General features: G+C 41.1%; 1 protein-coding gene across 5 annotated transcripts in view; it reads right to left on the bottom strand.

The window, feature by feature from the left end:
- The window catches only part of LOC107226377 (tubulin polyglutamylase TTLL5), a 310,488-nt gene that overhangs the window by 57,668 nt on the left and 233,323 nt on the right, over positions 1-19,497 (bottom strand). The window lies entirely within an intron of this gene.

The raw sequence follows: 19,497 nt of genomic DNA, 5'->3' as shown, positions 1-19,497 counted from the left end.
TTCAGTCAGGACCTGAGTGCAAGGTCGACCGATAGCCGCGGTACATTCAGATCCATGGATCAGCGGTGTGAGGATACTATGGCACTGAAAATGCTAAAAGGTGCGCGCGCATACACAAACATACGTACAGCTGCCCTATAAAAGGGATGGTCATCACTGCAAACGATCATGAGGTCTCAACTTGTCAAGTATACGTGAGGAAAAAGCTCAAGATGGAATACGCAAAGTGTTTGAGATTGATCGATATTATGAAATCGGCGTAAAAAATCTTGGACAAATCATCATAAACAGCAGAGACTCAGGAATGGATAAAATTTGGAAGTCAAAATATTCGGCTTCTGAACAAAATTTTGCAAAATGTTTCATCGATTGGAGAAAAGATGAGAATTATCACAACGATCGGACTCTTGAAAGCGCTTGCGGAAAAATTCGAACGTCTTCAGAAAACGGGTGGAGGTACGCGAAAAGTAAGAAGAAGCGATCGGGTTCACTGGGAAGATTTGGAATCAGCTTTCGAGGGGAGAATTCGAACTGGATCCATCGTCAATTTGGAGCATGAAGATGTGAAGAGATTTCTAGAAGACGCAAAGGTACTAGCTGTGACGAGACTAAAAAACGCTTTGAAGAAAGACAGGAGCTTGGAAACCAACGTTATCCTGGCTTGTAAATTTGAAGTTTGAAAAGATGATCACACGGTGGAAGAGATCAAATATTTCAATACGAGGAATGAAATCATCCTCCAGACAACGGATATCAACGAATGGTTCATCGAAAACGCGTAGGAGCGTTTGTTGAAAAAGGTGGAAGATTTCGAGGAAAAGGATTCAGGCTGGTCGCTGACTGAAATAATCGATTTGACTGTGAATATCAACAAGTACGTGCCACTACGAGGCGGTGTGTTCACATACACTCCGTTACCTAAGCATATCAGTGATACGAAGGCTGTGGTAAACATCAGGAACAACGACTCTTACTGCTTTCTTTGGTCGGTCACCGCAGATCTGTTTCCACCCGACCACAACAATCCCAACGCGACCAGATCGTACCCCCATTTCAGCTCGGTGCTACGGTATGATGGTGTAAAGTTTCCTATGTCTCTAGACAAAAACACCATTTCAAAATTTGAGAAGCTCAACAGTCTTTTAATTAACGTTCATGGTATAGACCAAGGTGATCGGAAAAGAAGTAAAATAGCACCGATTCACCTGAGTCAGAATGAGTCTGATAAACCTGTGATTCATCTTCAAGCGATAGAAACTGAAATCACTGACGATGACGATGATGATGTTGATATGGAAAATTATGAAAAAAATAGAATCTTTCATTTTACTTGTGTTCGAAATCTGTCTCGATTAACAAGTTCTCAAATTTCTAAACATAAACGTCGTACTTGGTTATATGATAGGTGTCTATCACACTTCCAATCTGGAAAGTGTTTGTTCAAACAAAATGTAGATTGCATGAATTCAAACAAAACCAGAGTTATTCTCCCTACAGAGGAGAAAAAGATACTGGGATTAAAAAATTTCAAGCACAAAGAAACCGTTCCGTTCTGCGTTTACGCAGATCTAGAAGGTTCATTGCAGCCCACTCTTAAAAGTTTTGGGGAAAATAGAACAATTTATCAGAAGCATCTTCCGTGTAGTATAGCTTAGTATCTACAGTGTGCGTTTGACGATTCGCTTTCAAGATTCAAAATTAATCGTGGAGAGACTTGCATTCAATGGGTTGTGAATGAATTAGCGGAATTGGCACATTCGTTAGAAGTTTATTTCAAAACTGTAGTACCGATGGAACCGCTCAGTCCCAATCAAATCAACGAATTTCATTCAACAACAATGTGTTGCATTTGTAAAAAACCGTTTATACTCACAGACGTAAAACATCGTGATCACCGCTATTTCACAGGAAAGTACCGTGGCTGCAATCTAAATTGCCAAAATTTGTACACTATCCCAGTGATGTTCCACAATTTGTCGAGTTACGATTCACATTTTCTGATCAAAGCACTGGCTACATCGTTCGAGGACACAATTGAGCTTCTACCCGTGAACAAAGAAAAGTACATTTCTCTTACAAAATATGTCAAGGGGACAGATATGAAGTTGAGATTCATAGATTCGTACCGTTTCATGCCCAGTAGTCTTGAGAAATTAGCAACGTATCTCGGTGATGATCAGAAATCAATCACACGAAAATTTTATCGTAGCTCAGATGTATTTCAGTTATTGACCAGAAAAGGAGTGTTCCCGTACGGATACATAGACAGTTGGAAAAAGCTCGAGGACAGACGGCTACCATCCAAACAACAATTTTACTAAAAATTAAATGATTGGGATATATCAGACGACGACTATGCACATGCATGTGAAGTTTGGCAAACTTTTAACTTTCAAACTTTGGAAGAGTATTCGGACTTGTATTTACAGACGGACGAGTTTTTACTAGCCGACGTTTTTCAAAACTTTCGACAGAGCTGTTGGACAACGTACAACCTGGACCCGTTACGTTATTACATCGCGCCCGGTCTGTCGTTTGATGCGATGTTAAAGTGTACCGACATCGAGCTCGAGCTTCTCACCGACATAGATATGGTTATGTTTATCAAAAAAGGTATTCGTGGTGGTGTGTCACAGTGCTCGAACAGATACGCAAAGGCTAACAACAGGTACATGGGAAAGGAATTCGATCCTGAGGTCGAAGAATCTTATCTCATGTACTTTGACGTTAATAATTTGTACGGTCCTGCTATGAGCTTTGCTCTGCCATACAGTTGCTTCGAATGGTCATCAGACTTCGTACAATGCGACGTTCTTACCATCTCAGACAATGCGGAGTTTGTTCACATGCTGGAGGTGGACTTGGAATATCCTGAGGGACTGCATAAAATTCATACAGATTTACCACTGTGTCCGGAGCACTATATACCTCCGATCTTGAACAGAAATCAACCGAAATTGACGCCCACGCTACTTTCCAAGAAAAACTACGTTGTTCACTATAGCGTTTTGAAACAGTGCTTACAATTAGGCTTGAAATTAGTCAAAATTCACAGAGTTCTCGAATTCAGACAAACTCTGTGGCGCAAAAATACATAGATTTGAATACCGATTTGCGGAAAAAATCTCACAACGAATTTGAGAAAAATTTTTACAAACTGATGAACAACGCAGTTTTGGGCAAAACAGTGGAAAATGTAAGGAAGTATAGAGATGTCAGGCTGATTATGAAATGGGATGGAAGATACGGTGCTAGAGCTACTATAGCCAAACCAAATTTTCTCAGCTGCAACGTTTTCGACAAAGATATAATCATCGTCGGAATGAGTGAGACGAAAGTCAAGTTGAATGAACCATTGTATGCAGGTTTCTCGATCATGGATCTGGCTGAAACATATATCTACGATTTTCATTATAATTATATTGGGCAGAAATTTGGCAACCGAGCAAAATTAATGTATACGGATACCGACAGTTTGATTTACAGTTTTACCGTCCGCGACATATACGAACATATTGTTACAAAGGGTGAAATCACCCGTTTTGCCCCCTTTTTAATGATCTAGTAGTCATCATAGATAAAAGACGTTTAGAAAACCTCCTATGTCTTTCAAAGGAATAAGGTTGCTGCGTCAACCAACATTATTGCAAAAACAGTCTTGTTTCAGACTTAAAACGAGAAACACATATTCCGCAATTAAAGCTTTTCCACAACATTCCATTCACGCTTTTGATTTTGACTTGATAAACAAACTCGCGGATCCATATTTATTTCCGTAACGTCAAAGAGCGTTACAATATAAAGGAGGACTTGCATAAATTCGATACGTTTGATTATCCGCTTGACAACGTTTATGGAATGCCTCTAGCGAACAAAAAAGTTCTCGGCTTGATGAAAGATGAGAATAACGGAAAAATAATGTTGGAATTTGTAGGATTAAAAGCTGAATGGTACGCATTCCGAGTCTTGGGAGATGAGAAAGACAATAAACGTGCCAAAGGTGTCAAAGGATCAGCGTTGAGAAAAATAACTTTCAACGATTATTTGGAATGTGTTTTGAACCGTGAAAATTTGTCTACAAATCAGCATTTGATATTAAGTCGAAAGCACGAGGTACACACCGTAGAACGGCAGGAAGTGGCACTAAACTGGAATGATGACAAGCGGATCGTGTTTCAAAACACAACCGACACGCTTCTGTGGGGCTGCAAGCCCGCACCTTAGCTGTGAGATTTACAACTGTACCATGATGTATAAAATATAATTATGTGAGATGATGAATGAGAACGCTCCGAAATATGAAAAATTGTACAACGATGCACATGTCTGTCGATTGTATAAAAAATGAAGATGCATACTTGTGATGTGTCGGATATAAAATAGAGAGGCACATACGTTTTTACAAAAAATTCATTTATTCAATATTACATGTCCGATTCGTTTATCCAACTGTTGTGTGTATTGTCAAAACCTAACCATCTAACGTATATTTTTCTTCCACGCTTCTTGAGCACCAGATGAATATCCGGATGTTCAACCTTCAGGAGCTCTTCTTCGTAGAAACCACCAGCGATAGGTTGATCTCGGTAGTCTTTCAGCTTGTACGTCACAGGATAAGTGATTTCCACTCGACTTATCGTGAATATTTCAGTGCTCCAATTGGGAATGTAACCTTTCTCAAAGACGTTTTTGAATTTGCTGATTTAAACTCTGTCGTCGGATTCGAATTTTGCCGATATGGTAGGTATCGCTCGAAGCCCTCCGTACGCCTGACGTTATAACAGCCTCTCGTTTGCTACGGTGTCATCCGACGGTTTCATTCTTATGGTTCGGTGCTTGGCGTTGTTGTAAGCCGAAACCAAATCAGATGAGACATCGAGCCACTTGTAGCTTCCTTGCATGCTGAACCGTTTCCACATTTTACCTTTCAGCGTGCGATCGAAACGTTCACAGATCGAAGCCTTCAAATTACTGTACGTGGAGTAAAGTTTGATTCCGTAACGTGTTATAAGCGATTCAAATTTCGAGTTGTGATATTCCGTTCCTCTGTCGACATGTAAATTTTTCGGCACCCGTCCTTGAAGAAGAACAGATTCCATTGCCTTCGTAACATCATCTCCAAACTTGCTCTTTATCGGTATAGCCCACCTGTTTCGGCAAGGTATCGAATAGTTAAATGTGTGTCTCGCGACACTCAAAATCGTCCTCGCACATGTACGCACACTCGCGTGCAATGTTTACTTGCCGTCTCTGCGTCAAATCTCGCCGCTTGCCCGTTTCGCGACCCAAACCCATCAGCTGTATCTCATGTATTGTCTACTATCTCGAAATCATGTATGTGTATAATCTATGTGTTCTCTCGCTCTGTAAAATCTTCACTCTCTGTAACGTTCTCTTGCGATACGGTCGGTATCACCGCATCAAAACCAATGAAAATCCTCGGTTACTGTTACTCATCATCTCTCTACATCTCTATATCATTTCGTTTCATTCACACTCGTTCTCATCACTAATTCGCGGATCCCACGTCGATGATCCATATCTTTTTGCCATCTCTCTAAGCACCACCCATACTTTGGAAAAAAATCAATGACTGTGAGCATGTACTCGTAGCCTTTGTTTTGTCCAGCGTATGACGTCATATCAACAAGATCTGCCTGCCAGGTCTCGTCGATGCCGTGCACGTCTACACGTCGACGCGGGTGATTCCGGCGTGCAGGCTCATGCAGTTCCGTCTCCAGTGCTTGCTTTCCCTCCTTCATATTCCAACGCTCTTAGTGGGGTGTCCATTTGGGAAATGTTATCAGCGTTTCTAATCGACATGTCTCTACCTGTTTGAAAGTCTGTGTAAAAGGTATCCAAGGCTTTCTCCGTGTTGAGCTCTAAAGCTTTGATCATTTGATCGAGGTTGTCGATTCGTTTTTGCAGCACGTTGAATTTTCGTCACAAGATGTTTAAAGTTACAGCATTGTTCGGCTCTGCGGGATCTGCGACATTGCACAGTCTCTTGTTCCGTATATCGTAATGCCCGTCCGCTGTTATTTGAAATCCGACACCCGGAGGACCGCGAGTGCTCGCGGCCGTGTTTTTATCCAGATGCCGTCCAATCACGTCGACGCTCATCTCGGTAATGAATGCAAAAACGATAGGAGCTGCTTAATAAATGATTCCTGCTCCGCGTAGCTCTTCGATAATGGAGATTATTTCGTTTTTTTGACTCGGATTTCCCGCTGCCTGAGATGCCAGGAGTAAACGAAGACGCTCCACTAACTCGTTTGGATCATCCCAGAAAACGTATTCCGTTTCAACATCTTGTCGAGTGATCATAGCTTGCGGAAGTAGACCTTTCGGCAAGGTGATGGGGAAAAATCCATCAATTCGGCAATGACATTTTCGAATCTGTAACTGTTATCGTTTCGAACAGCCCCATCGCATGAGTAATAGTTTTAATGCGCGTTCGTTGCGACGATTATGTTTTCAAAATTTTCCCGATCTCCGGCGCTCACGGAAAAACCGTCAGGCTTCTTTTTGAACAAAAGTTCCAGCAAACCCTTCGTTTTCGGGTAACGCGTATCGCCAATACGAATGTAGTTACTCTGAAAAGATATCAACGAATCACCAATCATTAGTCCGTTCAAGAGGTTGCGTACACCGTACACGTTGTCCAATTCACCTTTTGTCTTTGCATCTCTCATCAGTGCAAAATACTCATCCCCGATTTTCTCGACCGGTGTTTCTACGATTGTTTCATCTCCCGCTGAAGCAAAGGAATCGTCCATTTCCGAGACAGTTTCATTTTTCGTTTCATTTTTCATCTGCCTCATTTCTTTTTTTATTATTTCCACCTCTTGTTTCACAGGTTTAGTCACTTTTGTAACATTTACCAGTTCTTGCTACGGAGTCACTACTGGTTTGGAAACGTCACTCAATTTCTGAGCCGTAGATTCCTTGCCCGACTTAAGCAATCTGTGTTTTCAACGGCTCGCAGCACCCGCTTGAACGATCTGATGTAGGACATCTTTTTGTTTGGGAATTTCAGAGCTCTGCATGTTGACGCAACTGAGTCTGCAACGCTACTGCGTCTCTTGCTCGAAAACGTTAGATTTTATTTCTTCTCCAGGCTAACAAAAGAATCGAATCCCCTCCTGTACCGTCCTTCGTTAAGCTCACTGTCTCTGTCGATCACCGGAAACCCGAACTTCTCACCGTTCTAGCATGCAGAGTACACACTTGTAAACTCTGTGTAAGACATGTCGGTGTTGACATGGTCGTTGTATACGTGTCTCAGGTTCATATCGTCTTGTTTAAATAACACGAGTATGTTTACGTTGTCGCGCACGAGATGTTTGGGAATACGCGCGTACGTCTGACAGAGATAGAAACAGTCAACGTCGTGATATGTACCCATGCAAAAGTAGACTCTAATATTGTCCCGCTTCTTGCACGCTACATCGTCAAATATGATTACTGAGTTAGGCCGAGCTTCTTCCGGTGTGATCACTTGCTTACGGTCGGTGAACGCAAAATACTCCGTATTCTCAACATGGTCCAACAACTGCTTCGACGACTGGTGTTTAGGTGAGTTGAGAGATTTCGAGTAGATGTGGATATTTTCGAATCTGAATCCGTTGGGATGGGTTATGAGTGTGAGCAACGCATTAGTCTTACCACAATTTGACGGTCCACAGAATATTGCACGTACACTATTCGGGAGTAATTTACCGTGCCGTTTGTGCCTTTTGACATTTTGCTCCGCAAGTTTGTAAAAATTCATCACAGGAAGGTTAGTACGTTGTTTCTCAAACCGCATCTCGGACATGACTGATCGGATTTGCTATAAATATCCCGTTTTGAAGCACTTTTCTTCAGTCAACGCACGGACATGATCGCGTACAGAGGTAAACGAAGCAGCAGGCGGCAACATCGTAGCAAGAGTCTGGAGAGTAAAATCATCAACAGCCTTTCAGTCCAATTCCATGTACATGGTTATCAGTACTGTGGGCCTGGTACAAAATTAACAGAGAGACTCTCGCGGGGTGTTCCGGGAATCAATCTTCTCGACGCAGCTTGCAAAGACCACGACATTGCTTACTCGCAGAATCGTGAAAATCTTGAATTGAGAAACGAGGCTGATAGGGTGTTGGCTGAAAAAGCTTGGAAACGGGTTCTCGCAAAGGACGCAAATTTGGGTGAGAAGGCAGCCGCTTGGGCAATCGCGAATACGATGAAAGTAAAAACAAAACTCGGAATAGGAATCCAAAAATCAAAAAAATGTGACCCTGAGAAAAATTATAAATGCTGCAAAACGTTCTATGGTTCAAAGCAACGATGCAAAAGTAGCTATCGAATCTGCGCTGAAGGGAGCTGAGAGCGCCGTTAAAAAAGCGGGTGGTAAATGTGAAGTGCGAACACCTAGCGTCCTATCAGTACGTTCAAAAGTCGGTGCTTTTCTACCGTTTTTGATTCCTATTTTCGCTGGACTTAGTGCTACAGGCGCGTTAGCCGGTGGTGCGGCAGGTATAGCAAAAGCTGTGAACGATGCAAGTGCTGCTGGACGAGAACTGGGAGAGAGCAAACGACAAAACAAAACTATGGAAGCTATCGCGTTGGGCAAAGGGCTTCATATGAAACCGTACAAAACAGGTCTTGGTCTCCATCTTCCAAAAAACTAGATGCGATGCTACCACGTCGACCGTTGACTGTTTGGGACTTGTTGAAATATGCAAAAATCTTCAAGGTTCCGCATTTCCGCGGTGTTTCCATGCGAAACGAAATGCCCGAAAACGATCTACGAAGAAACGAGTCAGCTATAATCAATCTTGACGACAAAGACGGTCCGGGTACACACAGGGTTACATACAAGAAACGCGACAATAATATCGATTACTTTGACAGTTTCGGCAACCTTCAACCATCCTCAGACCTCATAGAATACCTCGGCGTTGGTAGTGTTAAATACAATCATTAAAGGTACCAGGATTATGATACATTTGAATGCGGACACTTGTGTCTAAGATTTCTAAGTGGTGAGCTATATAAACATAGTGCATGATTTATCAAAGTCAGTCTACCACTCGCAGTCATGGATGATTCGTTGACGTGAAGGATTTCGGGAACCTTTTTGATTCTCGAGGCACAATATTTCCCACCGATCGAATTTGCTAGTGATAAAAGTTATGCTCTTGGCTTGGTAGGATTGTTAACCTTTCATTCGATTTCCGACGTTGATGTTGGTCACAATAAAATTTACGTAGCTGATAAAGTGATCACCATACCTACCGGCAGCTACGAGACCGAGGACATAGAGGAGTATCTTCAAAACGTGCTAAGAAATACAGATATCAGGCTCGCCATCAAACCCAACAATAATACATTACGCAGCGAAATCACATGCAACCACACGATTGACTTCGGGCCGAATGATTCCATCGCTCAACTTTTGGGATTCACACCACGTGTATTGAGGGTTGATAAAACTCACGAATCAGACGTGCGTGTAACTATACTCAAGGTCAACGCGTTGCGAGTCGAGTGCAGCATTGCAACGGGCCACTACGTCAATGGACACAAAGTACACGCTATTCACGACTTGTTTCCGACTGTCCCACCAGGATATAAGATCGCGGAAGTACCGTCGCACGTCATTCACCTTCCGACCACCGTCAGGACCATAGATCACGTTCAGCTCCGGTTAGTGGATCAAGACGGAGACCTGGTTAATTTTCGTGGAGAAGTTATTACTGTGAGACTACATATCAAATCGCAATAAACGATGGGAATGGTATATAACAGACTGTCAAAGAGTAGGTATATCAGTAAGTCAGCATGCCCCGATCACGTCAGTCATCGATCGATTCTCGAACCGTTAACACCTCAAAACGTGGAGTTCGTGATAGCTCTGGGTTTGAAACTGACGCCTTTTTGAAGAGGAATTTCCGACAAGTAAAAATCCGATTTTGCTGTTTTATCATCTACTACGTACCATGGAGGAAGAAATCTTAGCCATTCAAACACCAGCGGTCTTTGACGAATCCGTTGCGCGTTACGAGATTCACGCTCACAAACCTCACGCCTCGTCAACTTTCAAGAACAGCAATGAATTTCGAATCACCGTTCAGCATCAGGATTCATGCATATCACCCAGCAAAAGGTCAGTACATATCCACGGACAAATCCTCAAACCTGATGGTACAGCTACTGTGAACACACAGCTCGTAAAAAACGCGATCTGTCATCTGTTTGAAGAAATTCGCTACGAAATTAATGGAGTTGAGATTGATAGAACCAAGAACGTTGGCTTGACAAGTCTCATGAAGGGTTACGCTTCCCTGCACCCTAGTCAAACTTGGCTGATGGAGAACGCTGGATGGCTTTATGTAGAGGAGGAGAAAAAATTAACCAATGCCGAGGGTAATTTTGACGTACTGATACCGCTCAGCATGATATTGGATTTCGCTGAAGACTACCGCAAGATCGTTGTCGACGCCAAACGTGAGTTAATCTTGACAAGATCAAAAACTGACGTCAACGCTATCATGCAGACTCAAGAGGAGGAATTCAAAATCACGATCTATGCAGTGGAATGGCTCATACCATTTCAGAGAGATCCGCCTTTTTCGATGAGCTTCCGCAGTTGGGAATATCCCTTACTACCCACAACATTGAAACACGTTTGGACTGTGAAAACTTCCACTCAGCTTGAAAAACCTCGATACGTCATTTTGGGTTCCGAAACAAGTGAAAAGAACAAGACCGGCAAGAACGCAAGTCATTTCGATTATTGCAATATCACGGACGTCAAGCTATTTTCAAACTCTGAATCTCATCCGTACGGTAACCTGAATCTCAACATGAGTCGTAATCTGTACGCGCTCCTGTACGAGATGTACGCAAACTTCCAAGCTACCTACTACGACAAGAACCCCGAGCCGTTGTTGACAAAGAGTGAATTCCTTCGAGACGTTCCCTCATTTGTTATCGATTGTTAAAAACAAAACGAATCTTTGAAGTACGGACCTGTCGACATCCGTCTTGAATTTGAAGCTAAAGCCAACTTTCCCGCTGAAACATCGGCGTACCGCTTGATTGTTCACGGTCGTATTGTCGAATACAACCCGCTCAGTGGTGGGGTGAAAAATTTGGTATAAAATCTGACCCGTTCCCACCATCTCGCACAGTTCAAAGATGGAGCTTATCGTTGACATACAAGGCTTTCGTAGACCTTTTAACGATACCTTCACATTGAAAGAATTGGCTATGATTTCAATCTACTCAGATGCATCTCTATCAATGTTTTTCTTTAAGCCACCTTACGAATGGGATTGTCTGGACGTCAAACACAAAAGCCAAAATTCTTGGTTAGAACGCGATTTTCACGGTTCACCTTGGAGCTGTGAAACCATAACGTTTGAGGAAGTTGAGTGGACCATTGAAGACAGGCTGTGCAAAGCTGAAACCGTGTACGTAAAAGGAGAAGAAAAACGAGATTGGTTGCTCAAAATGTCCCGAAAGTTCAAATCATCGATATGCTGGACTTTGACTGTCCGTCGCTTCAAACCTTGCAAAAAACTTCAGCTGTGTCTGTAAGATGCGACGTTCATACAATACCCAACGCAATCTGTGCAGCACAAAACGTTTCTTCACTTCAAAATTGGCTACAAAATCATCATACTGTTCGGATGCCGAGGGCGTACGATTTGTGTTACTGCGCAGAAGCGTCTACAATACCGGTCCCGCATTCCTGGCAAATATATCATCCTAGTTATGAAACTGTTGAATAGAATTATTGTACTGTCGTTGTGAAGTAATTGTCAACTATGCCCTAAAAATTGTACTCAATAAAACTGTTTTTCAAAGAATATTCATGAGATAATTTACACCTTCACCTTCACCTTAGCTCTTAAGAGACAATTTTTTCCAATACAAAGCTTATGTAAGATATAACCTTGCTCTCTATTCTTGACCGAGCTGTACTCAAACCGAGTTATTTTTTGCATTCCTAGAGCGATAGTAACCCAATACCGCAAATCCTTGACTCTGAATGTATACTACCGCAGCTATCGGTCGACCTTGCACTCTGGTTTTGACTGAACCCGTTCAAAATTCATCGTTGAGTTTACATGACAGTTACAAGCCAAACAAACGTCACGTGGTTGATATCAAACCGACATCCGTGTAAGTGAAAAACAATTCTCAGATCCATCAATTTTGGAATGACGCGTGGTTGATAACGTGGGAAAGAAATGTGAGGTGGTCGATGTTACACATCAGCGATATCCGAGTGGATAAAAAACAATTTTTGGAACTATTAATTTTGGAATGTCACGTGGTAGATAACGTGGGAAAAGAATGTGGGGGTGGTTGATGTTACACATCAGCAGTCCTACCGTGGAAAAGGAATTTGGAGTGGTTAATGTAACACATCAGCAGTCCTATCGTCAGAAAAGAATGCGGGATGGTAAAAAGTTCTCACCCCCGCTGCACCCTCCACCGTTGGCAGACGAGCACTACATAAAGACTTTGACCTTTGGTCGGTAAGATTGTCGTTAAAACAGCACGATTTTGACCTTTGACCGATAAGAATTGTTGGTAAAGCAGTGCGATTTTTACCGTCGACCGATACAACTGTCGGTAAGGTTGCATGGTTTAGACCTCAAGTCGGTACGACAGACTGTGACGTCATCGAGGTGAAGGGTTTGAGTCTGGGGAGAATGTCAGTAAGTGTCGGTAACAGGAATCTGTAAGCAGAACCCGCCTTGCTATGCTACTGTTCTCTACTTTTTCATAGATAGTGGATTCTGTGACACTGAGTCTCGAGCTGCAGCACATCAATAAGTGTGCCTCGTCCAGCCCTCTTCCATTCGACGATAATAATCGACCCCAGACGTAAAGTCAGTCTCTATGCAGTCTCGATCATTCAGAAAAATCCGCAACCCTCTGAACCGCCCTCTGTATTTCCGACGCGAACTCTGGGTACCGGGTGTGGATGATCAACTTATCGCAGCTCGGTGTTGAACGTAGTTATCGTACCCAGGTCTCTGCCGAAAACATACAGGCTCACGCTTCAAGGTACAAATCGCGGGTTAGGACTCAAACATTCGAAGCAGTTAGGGTGTTACGTCACCATTGGTAGGCTGGCCAGCCCTACGGCTGCCTCGCTTTCGGGAAATGTGTGGTCGCCTAGTGCCTAATGAGAAAAAGAGCTATCACGGGTTTTACTTGCGAAGACGGACTCGTCCGATATCTGCTCTACTTGGAGTTCGAGCCGCAAGTGCCACGCTCGCTTCTACGCTGCTTGAGCATCCCCGCTTGGCGCGCGTTGTCGCCACCGCGCATGCGCAGCGCACGTTCGCTTTTACTACCCACAGACGGGAGTACGGTACAGGAGCGTTTAGCTCGCGAAAGCGCCCAATCGCGTTACCTGACGTCTGGCTCGCTTTTTTGGTGTTCGTGTACAATCTCGAGCTGTCTATTCAGCAAGCAGATTCTGAAACCGTATTATCACTCCGTAGATTTATCCCTCGTAGGCTGCTACAGACTCTTAGTCTACTTGGCATTTCCAAGCCATCTGTTCACATTACGGAGCTCACGGGTCACTGGAAGCGAAGGAACATACCTTATCATAAGCTCTCGTTCCCGTTTCTTAACTTTCTCGCGCATGCGGTTTTATTGGCGGAACTAGCGCAACATAAAGGGGGTTCATTGGGGATAAGTATCTTATGGTAAAATCGTTAACGGGTTGTAGCTTGACGACACCGCTGGTTATCGCTTTTACTCCACTCAATTCATTCCTCACTATTCTGGATTCTCGCAACTTTCGTGCACTGGTATTTTTTGTCGCAAGTCACTTCTACTGGAACCTTCGATCGATATACTTCTATTCCATCCTCCATCAAATACACTCCAATGACAACATTCAAACAATTCACTTCTTTCAATTATACATTTAAATTGGTTACTATTACAAAAAAGTATTAATACATTCAATCGTAAACCCTCCTTACATCAATTGTCACGCCTGCCTTCATTCGTTGTCTCGAGAGCAGCAACGAGATCGGACCCAAAGGTATCCGAAACGAATTCCGGAGTGGGTATACAGACATATTGACAGCCGCTCGTCAATACCTCCCCTTTATCCCGTAACAAGGGGTTACTTGAAAATATTTAGACAATACGTTTTTGCATTTTGACAAACACTTTTACCGCAAATGTGGAATACCCGATGTCTTATCTGCCCGAAAATTTGAAGTGTCGTTGTCACTAATTGCTATATCTCTTTCTCTCGATGTATTCTCTGTTTCTATCATTTCTGTGTATACCTTTCTTATGCACACTCATTATGTTATGTTATCTCTTTTTCTTTCCCACTTTCATCTACATCTCTCTACATTATTATAAACTTTCAATTATATCATAGTTTATAGACTGGAAGATCAGACTTACACATAAAAAGAACACACTTCTGAGTCAGTAATGTAGCCAGAGTTGAGTCGAACATAAATCCTCTATGTAACACAGAAATAAGAGTCGATTATTCCTTCGGGTGATTAAACCGGCTCGCGGGAATAATCTTCGATTTTATTCCTTTGTTACGTAAGGTACTATCAGCATTATCTTTTCTTAATATCCTTGATGCGTTTACCTGCTTCCGTTGTGTTTTGATTACGTATGACCGCTCCCCTTTGCCATTATCTTGTCTATACTGAGTGACTCGTGCAAACTGTCGGAGAATCTGATCATATCTTTTCTTACTTGAGTTTAAAAAAATTGACAGATCGTTTTTGGTATCCAACAGAATTATCTTTTATCGTCATTGTCGAGATCAGTACCTACACCGTAGGATAACGGATTATTCGTCCTCACTTAACTTACCTTTTTTTCAAACCCAAAGAATGAAGCATTTGCACCGGATAGTCAGTGAAATGTGGTTGGAAAATTATGAATAGTTCTGCACTTGTAGTACATTTTTATTACATTAAATCGCATTTATAAGCGTTTCAAAAATCACTTAGGTAGTCCATCGGGACCCAAACCTGGACGCTGTAATCTGTCTGGTTACTAGGCGCATGTATTCATTCACCAGTGGACTAACCCCTTCGTTGGTAACAGAGACAACTTATAAGTATCTTGTATTATTGCGTTTTCGTGGTATCTTATGGACCACCGCCACCATTTTTTCGCGACCACTATGAGTCAATCCACGTCAAACCGGACGAAAAAGAGTAAAATTTTTCATCGATTTTTCCGATTGTTGTGAATGTTTTTTAACGGATTCCATGGGTAAAATAAGTTCATACCATTTTTTTTTTTTTTTTTTTTTACCTTCAATATTTAAAAATTTATTCCAGGTTGAAAATTGTCCAAAATACCAAAAACCGCCACACACACCCTCCTTCAAATTTTCATATCTCAGGTACTATTTCTCTGATTAATTTATCCATGGGCTCATTCGAAAGAGCTGGAATTGGGCTACCATCTCATGCTACTACAAATTTGATAATAGCAACAATTGAAGGTTATTATAAACAATTCATTTTCAAATACGATTCTCATCGTAGAAATCGCGCTATAAAATTCCAAAAAAAATACAAGCGTATTCTTTGCCAATTTCCTGTAAGATAGGTGAGTTTCAAACTGGAAAATTAATGGGGAGTATTTTTTAAATATTAATAATCGAGCGTAGGCGCGGGGTTTGGATCAATCTTATATCAAGCACACATAAAATGGGAAGAATGTTTATCGAAAATCAGCATATTACATCACCCAACAGATTCCGTTGATTTAAATTGTTTAGATATAAATTCTTAATACTATATCAAACTGCTGAGCGCCACGGACCCTGGAGGCCACCTAACGACGGTCTACTCGTCAAGCTCGTACAGAAGCGTTGTTTATCTATTAGCCTTGTAACAATTTATTCTACCTGAACAATTAAGAACCATAAATAAATAAATTATAAATAAAATAGTCGACACAATTGTAAAGATAAAACCATAGAAATAAAACAGTTCAAATAAAAAGATTGCAAGAAAAGGTAAAAATAAAAGTGTACATATAAGAAAAAACAAAAGCTATACATTCATTCAAACATTCACACATACACACCATTTAAAAAATACGCCTTCGATACACCATATGTTGAAATCAACTGGTTCCTTGTCTTTGTCGTTGAATACAGTTGAAGCAGATAAGTCACTTGCCAATCCAGATATTCTTCTCTTCTTCACTCTCCTTCGATGGATAATTAGAGCTCTGGTGTTCACCTTTAGGTTTCGTCGTTACCCACAATGAGATGGGGGATGAGAGCAACTTGGATCGTGACGACATCGAAGATTCGATGAACTTAGTATGGTGTATATGTGACTTTATAAATCTTATAACTGGCTAGATTTTCTACTTCTACGGAGTATTATTATTGTAGGTCTGTACTGGTTGGCGTCTTTCCGCAGAGTCCTCTTCGCTTCTCTCCTCCGGATCTGTTGCCGGTTCCGCCAGACTGGTCAACCGCGCACTTTCCTTGCGTCCGGTCAAATCCGAAATATTGCCGCCCATATTCGAATGAATGTAATCGTTACAGCCTTTTCTCACGAACTCTGCATCGGGAGGAACAGTTTTAACTGCGGCACTTCTTGTCCGGCTAGCGTTACGACAATGTGACACGACGTGCTTTAGTATTCGTTATGATTTTCTTTGTGTCAAATCAGATTAATTAATCGATTTGTGATTCTCTTTTTCTGGGTTAACGTTACCTGTTAATTTCGTGAGTAAGCTTTCGTTACCGCACGACTTCCCGAGTTGATAATTTTCGATGTTTGACAGACAAAACATCTCTTTCCTTATACTGCGCAACAGATCGAGAATACCATTATTCGTCGTTCGATATTTTGCAACAGACCTCTGTTTCTACTTCCGCAACTGTGGAAATTCCGCACACTCTTTCACATCTGCTTCAGGATCTGGTTCCGCGAAAGTTGACCAAAACTTTATGGAAATGGCGAAATGGATGATAGAACCTCGATAGAAATAATTTCTACGTCAAACTACAAATTTCATTTTACGATTTTCCATGAAATTTTCTACGTTTAATCAGAGAAATTCGGATACTTGCGTAGTTTTGGCATATAATTTTTTGATGGATTATTGTACTTCTTCATAGATTCTCGTAGATTTTTGTAATCTGCTCTAACACGTTGGCATTCATTTTTCGTAGAAAAACATAATTTTTTGTAGATTACTGTACATTTTCGTGATTTTTTTTTTTGTAGATTATCGTAGATTAACATTATTTCCTTAAATTTTTGGTTATGATATTCGTTTTCCGTAGGTTATTGTACTTTTGCGTAATTTGTGATAGTTTTTTTTTTTTACTTCTCTGTAATCCAGAAGTGATAATTCCTCTGAAAGTTCATGAATTTTGAGTTTTGTACTTTTCTACGAGTTTCAACATGATTCTACAAACAAAAAAATTCGTAATGTTTGGGTTCAAAATTCAAAATATCTTTCATAAAAAGTCGTAGACATTCGTGATTTTTCATTGATTCATGGAGTTTTCTAGGAAATTCTACGACAAAGAATTAAATCTGCTTCCTATATGCAATTTTCATTATTTCTCGTAGGAATTTGTACTTTTCTACGAAAAATAGTACGATTTTTACGACTATCTAGAATATTTTAAGCTTTCTTACGATTTGCCACTATTTTTACCGTTTTCTACGACCGGCAATAGTTCTCAGTTTGATATAGAAATTATTTTCGCCAGGGTAAGCGCACTTATTGGCCGATGCGCCGATGGCGCGGGGTGGGTGCCCGGCACATGGCGGGCCAGCACGTGCGTGTCGCCATCGTTTTTGTTTCTCATTAGTTACTACTAAATTACTGTTTATTAAATATAACTTTCCTTCATTAAATTCTGAATATTAATTCGATTTAAAAGAAAAATAATAATTGACAAAAAAATTGTTATTTTTTATAGCGTTTATACTTCTACTTCCGCATTCGCTTCTGTTTGCGCTTCTGCAAGAATTTACTGTTGACATCTGTTTCTGCTTCTGCTTCTATTATGACACTTCCGTGCATCACTATAGTGATAACAATTATAATTATTATTATTTCGTTTCATATTTTGAAGAACAATTCAAACATCCTTCATCTAGTTTTGTAATATCATACAAGTTTTCGAGTTTCTACTGTACTGTATTGTTTTACTTTTCATCGCGTTACTTGTGTTGAATATAATTTAAACATTTACGTTATGACCAGTGTTATTATTATTTCGGTATTGTATATGTATTTGATATTTTTAGATTCATTCTGTTATATTGTTTTTTTAATATATTTTTCACTTTTTCATGATCATTTCATGATCACGGGTATGTTGCGTCCGGCGTATTGCTCGGGCGTACCTTTTTCGAAACCACAATATGACTAGGACTGACGTCAAATGTTTTCCAAATTCCCTTTCAACGCTGTAACGCAAGCTACTGCCACAGATAACATTAAAATATCGTATTGCCTGAACCGGCGAGTTCGACCCCTCCTAGCAAAAGTCACGTAGAAACCAGCAACGATCCCTAGTATAATATTCAACTTTGTTTCTTATAACTCGTACCAAGAACTGAGACAAGAGACTGCTGAATTAGCATCAGCAGCGCTCAGTCTGAAAATATCTCTCTTTTTAAGTCAAAATTGTCATCAATAATTAGGATAAACCACTACCTTTGGAAACACCAAATTAAAATAGATTATCTGTTAAGATGTGTGGATGAATGCGTGAGAATTGTTTTAAGATACTTTTTGTCAACATCTTAAACGTGTAAGCGACGTGATTGAGAATCGTCGGAACACCGTCGAAGAGCGCGAAGTAACGCTGGCCGTGTAGATTTGGGCACCAGGAGGTCGCCTTCGCACTTCATTGGCTAATTACCGTTGTAACTTATTGCAACTGCAGCTCTTTGGGCCCTCAGGCCCAAGAAGCCATGTCTTTCGTCTGTCAAGTCGCAAAGTGCGTAGACATCAACCCGGATTAGCCCTCTCGAGCAAGAGTAGCGTTGGAAAATCTTAATTGTGACCGGCCTAAAGTCTCGCGCTAATTCGTCAAAACCGAGCATTCAGTTATTCTGTTAGTTGCAAAAGACTGTGACGATGTATACATTTGGATAGACGATAGTAAGAACCGAAGTTCGGACGGATCAGCGGATCAGCGGATCAGCAAATTAGTAGGCCTACGACTTTAGAAGGAGAGAGTTGTGTATGGAGGTGTCAGTAAATAATAAAGTGTGTGAAATTAACCCGAATCCTGATCAAGTAACAAATTAAATAAATAACGACGAAATGAAACAATAAAGAAAGTCACACCATTCTAAATTTATAAACACAACACATCAAACACTCTCCCTTCAAATTCTTCGGATAGTTGTTCCGCTCGATTTTATCTATATACCTTTTTACCGTCCGCTTTTATGTTATTGTTACGATTTTGTTTTATTCTTACTCGACTAT

This window comes from Neodiprion lecontei, chromosome 4 (genome assembly GCF_021901455.1).
Source record: "Neodiprion lecontei isolate iyNeoLeco1 chromosome 4, iyNeoLeco1.1, whole genome shotgun sequence".
Lineage (NCBI taxonomy): Eukaryota > Metazoa > Arthropoda > Insecta > Hymenoptera > Diprionidae > Neodiprion > Neodiprion lecontei.
This window is presented reverse-complemented; position numbering and strand designations above follow the sequence as displayed.